Here is a 14,974-nt window from a genome sequence, read left to right as displayed (position 1 = left end):
GGAATACAAGAAAGGGGTTGCAAAATATTTTTCCATGGCAATGGAAAGCCACTGAGGCCAGATGTGTGTCTGGGGTATTCTCACTTGTAGACCAGAGAGGCCATTGTGTGAAGTTGTGAGCATGAGGCCTGGATGTTGTTGGAGACTCTAAGATGTTGGGGACTCCAAGATGTTAGAGATACTAGAGTTGTGTGATATCTGCCAAGCAAAGCTGCAGACTGGATGTGGAAGGAACCAAAAAGAGAGAAGTGTGTTGTAGTCAACAAAGCTGAAAGGAGTTGGGGATCTAAAGACCTCTTTGACATCAGACATGAGATACAAAATTTGGAATTTCCCCTGTTGATTTTCAGTCTTGCTTTGGTCTAACATTTCCTCACTATGTTCCCTTTACTCTATTTTGTAATGTATATTCTGTACCATTGTATGTTATAAGTATGTGATCCGCTTTTGATTTTCATTTTATAGGTGGTTATAGGTAAGAGATTACATGAATCTTAGAAGAGATTTTGGACATTTAAGCAGTCTTGAGACTGTGAAAGACTATGGGGACTTTTGAAGTTGGACTAAATGCATTTTGATATGGCTACAAGCCTATGGAGGTCAGGGAATGGAATGTGGTGGCTTGCAGAAGAATGGCCAATTAGCTTAGTGACCAGGGAGTTCTGGGGCCAGCATGACATTGGCGGGAATGGATTGACATGGTTCCTGTCCCAGGGATAGGACCAGTGGCTGCCATGGGCATAAGGCTTGTTTGTATATTAATGTACATATTTTCATATTCCTCTGAGGAATGTCCTCTCTGTTGATGTTAATGACTCTATGATAATCTGAGACAGCATGAACCTGGGAGGCAAAAATCTGGCTAATGTCTCAGCAAAATGGTAAATGCTGAGACCTTCAGGACAATCCTTAAGGCTGTGGAAAAGAAGTCTAAAAATGTGAGTTTGAAAATATATAATTTCTCAACCATGCTAAAAATAAGGATGCAATATGAATTGTATAAGGAGATTCACAGATCTAAAGGAACATAGGCAGCTACATCATGAGCCAGCTTGTTAAAAAGATATAAGGATTGGCAGATACAAATGCAGACAGATTCTTGAGTTCAAGGTCAGCCTCAAACACAGGAATCCAGGTCCAGGTGTGGTAGAAGTGGCAATTTCAGGACAGGATCCCACCCAACTAGTTTACTGTCTGTGCTTAACAGAGGGAGGTAGATCTCTGAATTCTTTTGCAATGTTAAAAAAAATGTGTGCTTGCTATCTCTTGGGTATTAAGAGGCTGGGGTCATGGGATGTTGATTTATAGGATAATCAAAAGGAAACATGAAATAAATGACTGGATTGATATATAAAACAAAAGAGTGGGCTTATGATCTGCAGGAGATAAGCTATACAAAGAATTTTTTAGTATAGCAAGAGAAAACAGCTTGGAGATCTGTCTTAAGCACAACACACACACACACACACACACACACAGAGAGAGAGAGAGAGAGAGAGAGAGAGAGAGAGAGAGAGAGAGAGATATTGCTGTCTGGAGATATCCAGAAAAAGCAGATCAGAGAGAAAGAAAGCAGAACAGAGAGAAAGCAAGCTGGAAAGCTGTCTCTAGCAGAACATAGGCTATCAGCTTGGACCCACAATTTGACTTTGAGTAGTTTGTTTTCACTGCTCTCAGACATGCCTTCTCTCAGAACGCCTCTCCAAACCACAGCTGACCCTTGCAAAGCAATAGCACAATTTGAAATGCTTAAAAGGATTAGGAGGTATGGCCTTAGAAGAAGTGTGTCACTGGGCATGACTTGAGAGGTTTCATAAGAATATGGCAAGCCCAGAATCTTTTTCTTTTTGCCTACAAAGCATAGTATAGCTCTCAGCTCCTGTTCCATTTCATGACTGAATGCCATCATATTCCCAGCCATGATGATAATGAAGTATACTTCAGAAGCTGTAAGCAAACCATCAATTAAATGCTTTTCTTTGTAAGAGCTGCCTTGGTCTCAGTGTCTCGTCTCAGCAATAGAATAGTGACTAAGACAGTGAGTCAGTTTTCTTCAGGGATGTGGACCCTGAGAATTACCTATGATCAATAGATGGTCTTATAACCATATACATACATGCAGAACCAAATGTACTCAGTAGGTATTAAATTTTAAAAAACATATGTAGTTGGGAGAAAAAAAGTAGTGAGGAAGATAGGAAAAGAACTGGAGGGTGTAATTGGGTGGATCTGATCAAAACATATATGCATATAAATATTAAAAACACTATTGCATCAAGAAATAATTATAAAATAGTAAAAGGCAAATCAAAAAACTGGAGAAAATATTGGCACCTCTATAGCAGTAATAACTCCAGACAGCTTAATTCAGAAATAGCAAAAGACTCACATAGATATATCTCCAAAGAAGGCATAGTCTTAAAAAATGCTCAAAAAATGCTCAATATCATTAGCCATGAAGTCAATGCAAATAAGGTCTGGAATAAGAGTTCTACCACCATTAGGATAGCATTCGGGAAAACTTCAATAACATTATTACTCCCAAAGGAACTCCAGAACAAGTGTTGGCATGGGTATGAATAAATCAGAAACTTTGTCAATGGTTGGTGGGAAGTTAAAATGGTGCAACTGTTATGGAAAAGTATAACAGTTTCTATAAAAAGTTAACAGAATTACCATATAACCTATGACTGCTTAACACCTCACCTTCAGTGGCTATACCAAAATAATTGAAAGCAGAGACCTAGATGTTTATATAATGCTGTTCACAGCACCATTATTTACAAGAGCTGAAAGGTAGAAACAAAGCCAAATGGCTACAACAGTAGCATGGATAAAGAAAACATCCTACATGCACATGACAGAATATGGGATTGAAAGTTATTAAACACATTTGGCCTCCATTTGGGGTGATGAACCAGTTCTGGAGATGGATGGTAGTAATGGTTTCCCAGCATTGTGCAAGTACTTAATGACATAGAAACGCACCCTTTGAATTGGTTACATGGTAAATTTTATTTATGTGTACTCTATCACCATTGGAAAAAAAATCAAAGGCAGGCCAGGGAGAGAACTCAGCCTGTAAATTGCTTGCCTTGAAAGTTTGAAGGCCCGAGTTTCATATCCAATGCCATGTAATAAGGGATAAACCTGGTAGCTAGTCTTATAATCCTAGCATTGGGAATGTAGAGATAGGTGTATCCCTGGGTGGGCCTTACTGGCCAGATCCAGGCCAGTGAGAGACCCTAACTCAAGAGAATAAGGTAGACCGTATCTGAGGAATGGGCTCCATAGTTAACCTTTTGCTTCTACAGAATATATATGAGCCATCATAATTCATATGTGTAAATAAATGCACATGAACAGAGAGAGATGTGGGAGGGAGGGAGAAAGAGAGAGAGAAAGAGAGAGAGAAAGAGAGAGAGAGAGAGACAGAGAGAGAGACAGAGAGAGAGACAGAGAGACACAGCGAGACAGAAATACCGGTGAGTCAAGCTACATCCCAGAGGCCACATGAAAGTTCTGTACAGTCTCTAATGGTGGTGTAACATGATATGTTGAGCTCCCAGAGAACTGTTCATAAAATCTGAACCCTTGCCATGTTCCTGTAAAGTGTATAACCTTGGGAAGGTTACTGAGCCTATTCACTAGTTCAGGAATTGACAGGTAAAAGTGGCTACAGTTCTGTGGGCCTGAGCATGAGCATATAATAGAGATGGGTAAGATCTCAGCAATGTGACTGAACGCTAGCGAGTCTTCAGTGAGTTGAGTTATTAGCAAGATTGCACATATTTTATGTATGCTAAATAATACAGGTGATTTGTGGAGCTTCTCAATGAGTTCTTTGCCTCCTGAGCTATCACTTGGGATGGAATCTTTGTGCACTCAGCCATTGTCATAGCCATACAGGGACTTTATGTCTCTGTTTACCTTAGCCTCTGTCCCCCATCATCTGCCTAATGGCTCAGGCATGCCAAGGATGAGTAAGAGCCATAGGTGAGGTACATTCACTAACCTTGGCTGAGATCCATTTCACGGTCATAACTCAGCAGCCAGTGCTAGATGGAGTATGTGTGCCTTGGCCTGCAATCTATGCCCTCGTGTGACTGGGAAGTCTTGGCGCTAATGATACTTAGGATAAACATTATGATATGATTAAGCTAGGAACCACGTGGGATATTATTTAATCAGAACGGACGTGTTTTTCTTCACATCTAAGAGGCTGTTTCTTGTCCTCCTCTGTGATCCCACAGAGCAGATCTGAAGGTAGAGCTCCTGTTGAAGAGGTTTGTCCCAGCCTTTGGAGCATTCACTGTGAAGGATATGTTCATCTACATTTGTTTATTATGAATTTGGGCAAATTTCATCCTTTGAAGTTTACCTTTGTGCAATCTGTGATGTATGAGCAATGAATCAGATGATTAAGACAGTTCAGGAAAATTTGAGAGTTTTTCTGTTTTTTTTTTTATGGATTTAACTATGCTAATTTGTAGAATTTTCCTAAAATCTTACAGTTAAATTTGTGTTACTCCTTTTTCATCTGTCCTCCACTCCCTGGGCATTTTTTCCAAGTTTCTTTCTTTCTTTCTTTCTTTCTTTCTTTCTTTCTTTCTTTCTTTCTTTCTTTCTTTCTTTCTGCAAGCAAGCTTGTTTTGCTTGTTTTTGTTTGTTTATTTGTTTCTGTTTGTCTAATTTTTTCCCCTCTAGGGCCAACTTAGACATAAAAAACAGTGATTAGGCATAGAGGATATGTCAGAACATATATTAGATGCAAAGAGAAAAGGGGCCCAGGGAAGGTAGCTTCAGGCTTAAGAGCATGGAATTTGGCGATAGATGGACACAGATGTGAGCTCCAGCTTTATTACCCACTAGCTGTGTTCTTAGGAAGCTTCTCACTCTGCAAATCTAAAGTTTGTTTTAAAATTTATGGAACAAAGTCTCACTCCTTTGTCCAAGCTGTACTGAACTCCTGAGCTCAGCTGAGCTGTCACCCTCAGAAGCTGGGACAGGTACATCTAACCATTATACCTGGCTAGCCTCAGATTTCTGATGTGTGAAATGCAGAAAATTCTAGCCATTTCCCAGGAGGAATAACACAGAAGTCAAATGGAATATTTGTTTCTAGCTGTAAGGTCAGAAGCCAAACCCAAAATAGGAGGAACAAAAACTGACAAATTTCAGGTATATCTGAATGCAGGGGCACCCAAGGCCATCAGTATTCTGCTTCTCTCCATGTCTAAGGTTTGCCTTCTGCTATGTCTGCTTCACTGTCAATCTCTCTCTCTTCTGGCTTTGGTGGTGGGTTCGACTGTCCCCAAACAGTGCCAAAAGCCAGCTGGGACTGCCTATGCAAGAATACAATCAAATGAGGGATGGTTCAGTTGCAGATGACCTTTTCTTCTCTAGAGCAACTGAAAATACTTGAAGGACTCCTTCACAGAGGCAGGAGTTACTGGGTGATGATTCAGGGCCACAGAATCCCCTTAATAATGACTGTTGGTGGAATCTGTTTTTCGTACTGATGGGGGTGTTGTGACCTTCTAAGAATTATTTGACTCTCTAATTGGGCGGGCGAGTCAATAAATTCATTGATTCCTTGAGAAAGCCAGATTTATGAAGTTGTCTTGTTTTGGGGTGTCTGCCCTTGCATTCTGCATGTGAGTGGGTATGGAGAAGGGAACTTAGTAACGATCTGGTGATTAATCTAGGTGCGAAAACCAATTAATGCAATTCGTGAACCAGTCTTGTATGCCAATTAAAACCAGCCTTAATATCAGGTTCAGCACTTTGTAACTTGTATTTTTTTCTACTTCAAGGGCATGGCCTAGAAAAAATAACAGCATTTGTTTTCTTTTAAAATATTTTCATGTTCATATTTTGCTAATTTAGACTGCCCTTCTCCTCATTAGTCAAAAGTGGTGTGATTTCATACTCCACACACTCTTGAATAGTTATTTCTCCATTCCCATCTGACTCAAAAACTGTCTTTTAATTTTGGTTTTTCAAAAAAAAAATGTGATTTTTCTGACTCTTTCATCTTTAGCTCAGATTTTTCTAAATGAACCATGATAAAGATAAATATCTTGCAAACAAACTTAAAAAATTGACATATCACTTTTATTACCTTTTTTCCCTTTGTGGAAATGGGAATTGAACTCATGGCCTCATGTGTGCTAGGCAAGTATTCTAGCAGTGAGCTGCACTCTCAGCCTCACAAATGTTCTCTGAAGTAGACTCCTCAAGCTCAGAGTTGATGTTTTACAGCCCCCCAATGCCAGCATCCAGTTATTATCTCTAGTCCTACTGAAGTCAAAAGATAATGTGCCATATAGTATTTTGCACTGGTTGATCTTTTTTCTTCTTTTCTATTTATTCAGTGTGCCAATGTAAGTGTGCATGCATGATTTATACATGTGTGAGCTATATATGCATGTTGGCATTGTGTCATGTTGTATATGTGGAGATCAGAGAGGATACTCACAGGAATCTGTCTTCTCCCTTTACCACGTGGGTTCTGGGTTTCAAGCTCAGGTCACCATACTTGGGACCAAGCATCCTTATATCCTGCTACCCCCATTTTCATTGTTTTCTACCAGTATAGTAGAGCATATATATTATATAAAAAGTATGTATATTATATAAGCATATATATGTTTGTCATATAATATGATCCTACTATTATTTATGTAATATATACTATAAAATATATAAAGTATATATTATGTATCATATGTGCTATATAACTATTACACATATAATATATAATATAAACTATAACTATTATACTATATATAATTCTACTATACTTGTATAATAAGTAATCCAATATAAGTATAGTATGATATTATACTATACAATAGATACACTTATATAATAGTCATATATGATATATGATATAATTATATTGTTTATATGTAATGTGTATTATATAATTATATATTATATTATATACACAATATATTATACATGATTATGTACAATATGTTATATATAACAATATATTATATATAAATAAAATTATATATAATATATTATTGATAACATTATATATAACATACATTTATATAGGTGCACAAAAATATAAATTACATAGAGCATATTTTCTAGGTTTATATTATACATACTTTTTTACAGTTAAATATACTGCATATTTTATATACAGTATATATAATACATACTGAAGAATAATATGATATATACAATATATATCATATAAATTAGCTTCTGAATAATGTGACTCATGTTCTATTTCATATGATAATAATGGTAAACAGGAAGCAGGAGCAGGTTGCTATAAGAATTTTTTTTATTTTTGCAATGAACTTTTAATAAGCTCAACACATTATTTTCCTCCATCATGGCATAAGGAATTTGTTCTGCTTGATTTATGATGTACAAATTTAGTGTTTTTCTAAGTTATAATCAACCTGTACAAGGTATTCTTGTTAATTAACAAACATTTTATCATTTGATTTTCCATGAAAAGATTCTTAGTTCATTTTTTGCTGTGCTTTTTTACCACATACAGTTGACATTTGCTGTGTTTCCCTCAATCTTTTGTGCTTATTTGTTCTTTTTTAATTTGATGGTAATTCTTGCCATATTGTATTGCCATCATCTTGTCAGCAGTAGTGCACTGTCCTCCTCCTCCTCCTCCTCCTCCTCCTCCTCCTCCTCCTCCTCATTACACTTACAGTACAAGGACTTTTCCACAGGGGCACATCAAACATTGTATTTATTCAAAGTGACTTGTGCAAAACTCTGTATATATGTGCATTAACATGTTTTCTTTTTTCAGGTAAATAATTAGATTGTCTAGAGAACTCATAGGGCATTTAAAAATAAATGAGCTATCCTTAAATTCTACTTGGCTATAATTTATGAACTATCTAGGAAATTAAGTTTAAAGCTTAAATAAGACAAATTATTTTAGCAAAAGACTTTCTGGAAATAAGTAAAAAAGGGAAAGACTTGGGTGAACCCTTATTTCAAATCATACCTTCAAGTCTTGTGAATGGCAAGACTGAAGGATGCTGTCTTGAATGTATACAAGTAAATTTTTAATTGAACTTAAAATGCTTCCATTAGATATGAATGTCTAACCATGCTGGTGTGTGTGTGTGTGTGTGTGTGTGTGTCTGTCTGTCTGTATTTCTGTGTGTGTGTCTCTCTGTGTGTCTGTGTGACTGTTTGCATGTCTGTGTGACCGTATGTGTGTGTATAATGCAGGTGTGAGTATGGGGACCCACTCCATGACACGTATGTGGAGGTTGGAAGATAATGTTTGGATTTTGGTACTTATCTTCCACAGTTTCAGGCAGGGTCTCTTTTGTTGTCTCACTTACTTTACTACTTATTCCAGGAAAGCTAGCCTGTGCTCTTCTGGGTGAATGTCCTGTCTGCCTCCAATCTCAAGGTCAGAGTGCTGTAATTATAGATGTATGCATTTCTGTTCCAGGGATTCAGACTCAGGCCATCAGGCTTACAGGGCACACCCTTGTGATCAGAGATTGTTTTCCTGTCCTGCAATTGTTATTTTAAAACCCCCTATTTCCTCTGCAGAGTCTTTCCCATACTGTCCTGGAAAAAGGAGACTAGTGGCTTGTCCCAGTTACTCTTCTATTGTTGAAGAGTCACTGAATTATACTCTCAAAATTAGTATACTTTAGGCACTGCCAACCATACCTCAGTAAACTGTCTTCAAAATGGCCAAGTAGGTTATCTCTGATTACCAAATCCTCCTAGCCAATCAACTGCTTTCCTCTGCTTCTGAACAGATTTATTCCCAGAACACCAATAGTCTCATATCAGCCCTAGAATCTAGTGTGAGAAAACAATCCAAACAGAATCTCAGTGGGTAGTTAGTCTCTTCATGTAACTCAGACCTGCATTATACACACGCACGGTCATACAGACATGCAAACAGTCACACAGAGAGACATACACAGTCACACAGACACACACACACACACACAGACACACACACAGACACACACACACATACAGAGACACAGACACACACGCACACAGACACACACACACACTAGCATGATTAGACATTCATTTCTAATAGAAACATTTATTTTTAGTTCAATCAAAAATTTACTTGTATACACTCAAGGGCCAAAAGCAGCTTACAGAAGAGTTTATTTGAGGCTTGCAGTTTCAGAGGGTGAGAATTCATGGCCGCCATGGCAGAGAGCATAGCAGGCAGGCGGGCATAGCACTAGAGCAGTACTTGAGAACTAAGACCTTCATCTACAAGTATGAGACAGAGAGACAGCTAACTGGGAATGATGACAATATTCTGAAACCTCAAAGCCCTTCCCTAGTGACACATATCCTCCAACAAGGCCACACCTCCTAATCCTTTCCAAACAGTGTCACCAACTGGGGACCAAGTATTCAAATATATGTACCTATTGGGGCCAATCTCATTCACACCACCACAAGACTGAAAACATTGTATTATTTTTACATCTTTATACTTTCTTTCTTTATTTTTTCCCCTTCTGCAAGAGAAAGTTATTCATGTTATAAAGAGGTTATGGAAACATCCTGACATGTCTGGTGAAGGATGTAACATTAAGTACATTTTATATAGTGAAGTTACATTTACATTAGCCAATTACAACACTGTAGTTTTTTATAGATGCCTTAAATGACTGGCTGGCTCTATTTTCTCAGGCAAGCAAATGGGCCGTATCACAACACTGTGTTAATACCTCCCTAGATAAGTAAGTTGTCCACATTGTAGAGAATGGTTTTCATGGTAATACAGGCCAGGAAAATAGAGATCAGGTAACCACAGTTGATAACTACTTCTGCTGTCACTACTGATGTTATCTGTATGTAATTCAACTCATCTTTAAAGCCCAGAATGATGAGAATGCAGAGGAAAGCAGTTGATTGGCTAGGAGGATTTGGTAATCAGAGATAATTTACTTGGCTATTTCGGCCCCACAGATTTTTGAAGACAGTTTACTGAGGTATGGTTGGCAAAGCATAATGTACACTAATTTTGAGAGTATAATTCAGTGACTTTTCATTATCTTTATGTAACCATTGTAGCAATGTAACTCAGATATTTTCTTCAGTCTCCTCACATATTAATGTAATGATACGCTGTCTCATACCCACCCTCTGTGTCTGTTGAGTTTTGCTGTTAACATTCTATATAAATGAAACCGTAGAACCGTAGAAACCTTTGGTATTCAGCTGTATTCAGTATGACTCAGTGTGCTCGGGGCTCACCCACATTGTAGCATTTATCTCCACTTCATTTTTATCATATTCCATTGTGTGCACTGATGCCATTTTGCTTACCTATTCACACCAGTTGATAGATGATTGGGTTGAAAATTCTGTTATGAACATTTGGGCTCAAGACATTACGTAGACGTTTCTAGTTCGGTTGGTAAGACACTGAAGAGATTTTGTTGTAAACTTTATGGTAAATTTCTATTCATTTATTTTGAAAGAAACGGTCTCATTACATAGCTTTGTCTATCCAGGAACTCACTGTGTAGACCAGATTGGCTTCCAGCTCACAGATATCCCCCTGCTTCTGTCTTCCCAGCGCTGAGATTAAAAGCATGTACAACCACACCTGGTATATTCATCATTTAAAAAAGAAACTTCCAAAGTGTTTTCCAAATGAGATAGTCTAGTTTGTATCCTTGGCAATGGATGAAAATTCTAGTTTTTTTATATCCTTGTCAGCACTTGTTATTTTATGTCTTTCTTATTTTAGATAGCTATGTCTGTATATGCAATAGCATCTTGCAGTGGCCAGTTTCATCCACACATTATTTAGTCACTCATTTAGTCACTCAGATAAATGAAAATTACTGTGTACTAGTCCCTCAATGAGGTGACAAATACACAAGAAGTAAAACAATGTCCTTGACACCAAGAAGTTCAAAGACCACTGGATTTAACACACACACACACACACACACACACACACACACACACACACACACACACACGAATGCACGCACATATATATGTTATGTTTTATTGTTTCTTTTATCCTTGGATTTTTCTATTTTATCTTTATCTTCATCATCATCATCATGATCATCATCATTATCATTATTTATTGTCATTGTTTTGAGACAATGTTTTACTACCATTGCCTTGGCTGGGCTGGGACTCACTATGTAGCCCTGAATGACCTTGAACTCACAGAGATCTTCCTTCCTCTGCCTCTGAGTGGTGTTTGGGCATGTATATGTAACTCCTAAGATACTACCTAAAGTCACACATTGAAATCCAAAGACTTGCCTGGCCAAGTTATATTGACGTCAGACACTGAAGTAGACAAGTCATGGGATGTGGACTGAATTTGTCACTGCTGGAATATGTATGAACTTAGAAAGCAAAGGGAAACAGAGCAGAGGAAGAAGAAAGCAGACTCAGGCACAGAAATGAGAGAAGACACATGAAGACATCCTGGATGCTCTGTTCTGCAGGCTTTGGCTTATGTGCTGTCCCAGGCAATTCTATTACGTCTTCTCAGACTCTGTGGAGTGACTGTATCATTTCTATTGACCTTCAGTCCCTGTTTTTACTTGGTCTACTTTAAGTAGGTTTCTGCTCCTTGTAATTAGAAGAGTTTTGAAGAGAAACAGTCACATTACAGATTTGTAGTCATTTCATTAAATCTCATTCTAAGATAAGCCTTGTAACTGGATTTATTCATTGTCCATTATTTACTACTTTTCTCTTTCTGACCCAGGATTGACCAATCACTTAATTATCCATATTGTCAAGGCAAGCAGTGAGCTGCAGAGTCCAGCTCACTCTACTTTCTTCTCTCAAATTCCATACTAAGCAGAGAATCCAGTAATATGCTAGATTTTAAAAAATTAATTTTTGAATTTATTTAATTTTTTTAGTTTTTTGAAACAGAATTTCTGTGTGTAATAGCTCTGATTGTCCTGGAACTCACTCTGTAGACCAGGTTGGCCTTGAACTCACAGAGATCTGCTTCTCTCTGCCTCCTGAGTGCTATGATTGAAGGTATGGGCCATCATGCCCAGTGCTAGTTAGGTTTTCTATAGACTCAATGCAAACTAAAAACATCTATGAAGAGGGAACCTCTGTTGCAGAATTGCCTCCATCAGATGGCCTGTGGATATGTCTGTACAGTACTTTCATGGTTGCTTTAGGAGGACCCAATCTAGTCCACCTCATCCGACCACAGTCCCTCAGTAGGTAAGAGGGCTCGGTCTCTGAAAAGTAGCAGGTCCAGCCAGAGGGATCAAGGCAGGTAGTACCATTCCACTATGGTCTGTGCTTCTAGGATCCTGTCTTGTCTTAGTGATGAACTGTTACCTGATGAGGTGTAAGATAAAATATATATTTTCCTCTACAAGTTACTTTTGGTCACCATGTGTTACCACAACCATAAAACTCAAACTAGGGCAGGTATCCAGGGTGCTTACACTAAGAAGTGGAATGTATTCTTTAACAGATGTGGGTTAATGATCCATCCTTAGGTCACTATGGACACTTTCCAAATAAGGACATACTGAGTTACCCGAAGTGAGTTTTTGCATAAAAACAAGTTAGTTATGAAAGCCAAGCCCAGTTGTGTGTCATGGTTCACAACTGTATTCCCTTGTGATCTGCCATGAATACAAAAGATTGATGAAATCTTTTAACATCCAAAACTGGAAGCTAAAAAAGTCTCTAGTCTGCATAAACTTACTCTGTCTTGGGTATTTCACCAATGAAAAATATATTAATATACCTGGCTATTTGTCTAGTGTTCATTTAAGAATCTTACTGGCTACTCACCTGCTGATAGTGCTGGGAAGATGGTGGGAATGAGATGTGCCAGTAGGTGCACAGTAAGCTCTTATTCCCAGGGTTGCCAGTTACACAGAGTATCATGGAAAGATTAAAAAATATATGTGAATAGTTCACAAAATAGAGACAAGAAAAGAGATGCTGTCAGCCCCACCGTGATGCATTCCCCTTATGCATGAGGCTACAATGAAGATAGATGTCTCAGCATTAACCCAGAGCCAATTCTGTCCCAAAAGCCTGAGAAGTAAATCATGGTAAAACGGAACGATTTGTGCCATGAGTAATTCATTTATAGCAACAAAACAGAGGGCTTAACTGGAGGTAATAAAATGCCAAAATTGTAATGCCAGGGAAAGACATAGAAACAGACAGAAGATCCTCCTGTATTCTGTTCTGACTGGAAAGATGTGGTGGAATGCAGAGGCAGATCTTGTCCTTTAAGCTTGTCTGGTTTCCCAGGAACAGACTGGGGAGTAAAGCAGTCCCAAGACCCCTCCTAGAACTCCCATTCGCAGAGGAGGGCATGCCATGATGTCATCCCATCTGTCTTCTTTCCTCATCGAACTACTTTTGAAGCAGAATGACCTGGAATGATTACCCCTGCACCTCCCAGAGGAAGTGACAATCCTGTGGGTGGAAATGAGGAAAGAACTGGAAATCTTCATGTGCTTACTTCCAGCAGTGGTTCCCACGATATTGGTGTCTGTGCTAGGAACTGAACTTCTGCAATTTAATCCTGTTAAGAGTGCATATCTGAGAGACTCTGCCATGGAACCCTTGCACAGCCTTGCTGAACCATACTTAGGAAAATGAGGAGCCCAGGTCACTCTACCTCTGGCCTTCTTGAGGCAAAGCCTCAGAAATCAGAGTGGAAAAGTACTAAGGAAAAACTCACATCAATGCTGGGACAAGGGAACGCTGGCAAAGTTCTGGTCAAGAGGCATGCTAGTATCTATCTGTCAAACTGACTGCACATCAGTAAGCCACCCCACCACAGCTTAGCCATGTCCCTGTCCATTGTGGGGGAAATGGGATGAGCAGTAGGCCAGCCTTCAGAACTTCCACTTCAGCTGGCTGAGCTGTGAAATAGGGAATGCCATCCTTACCTGTGGCTTGCAACTCTATTAGGGGTCATGGTGATGAAAAAATTCCATGTAGAAAAATCTGGCAGCTATGTTTCTGAAGCACAGCAAAACATTAGGTAGAGCTGAGGAAATCCTATGGAGGGGGGGGGAGGGATTGGAAGAGACACAGAGGTCAAGAGCCCCACAAGAGAACCTGCAGAATCAACTAACTGGGGCCTAGAGAGGCTCACAGAGACTGAATCACCAACCAAAGAGCATGGATTGGACAGACCTAGGCCCCCTACACATATGTAACAGGTATGTAGCTTAGTTTTCACTCCAGATTCTTGGCAACTGGAGCAGGAGCTGTCCCTGACTGTGCTGCCCTGCTTTTAGATCCCTTTCCCCTAGTCCTACTGCAACGTGATATGCCAAGGTGGGTTGATATCCATGGAGGCCTCCCCTTCTTTGAAGATCATGGAGGGAGGAGAGGTGAGAGGGAAGGACTGAGAGGAGAGGAAAGAGGGGGAGTTTCAGTCTGGATGTAAAGTAAATAAATAAATTAATTTAAATAAGGAGAAAAGGAAAAAAAATGCCAGAGAAAAGACAATTCAAAATCAAATGTGCATTGAATCCAGGTGTCTGGGAATTCTGTCTTGGATGGTAATGTATGACTTTGCAATCTTTGCTTTGAAGATGCAACATGCACCCTTTTCCCTGCGCATGCTGTTACCCTATTTAACATAAATAAAGAAAGACTGCCCACACACCTCAGTTCAGATTTGAACCCCAGCATGTTGTGAATTTCACAGGCTTTTCTCTAACCTTCCATTTTGTTCTCTACTTTTATAGAAACAGAATGATTTAATTATGGAAAAGACTTTCAGTGTTTTTCTGCCACAATTCTTCAGTGTGTGTCAGATTACTATATCCTTGGAATTAAAATACTCGATTTTAAAGATTCCTGTTTGAATTCCTGTTTGAGTTGAGTTCCATTAAAAAGAAAGTTATGAAGTTAACTATGGCTTAAGATTAAGATAGGTTTTCCAAAAATTTGCCTGCAATGGCATTCAAAACATATTTATAGTCTA

This window comes from Grammomys surdaster, unplaced genomic scaffold (assembly GCF_004785775.1).
Source record: "Grammomys surdaster isolate TR1022 unplaced genomic scaffold, NIH_TR_1.0 125614, whole genome shotgun sequence".
Lineage (NCBI taxonomy): Eukaryota > Metazoa > Chordata > Mammalia > Rodentia > Muridae > Grammomys > Grammomys surdaster.
Note: the sequence above shows the minus strand (reverse complement) of the source record.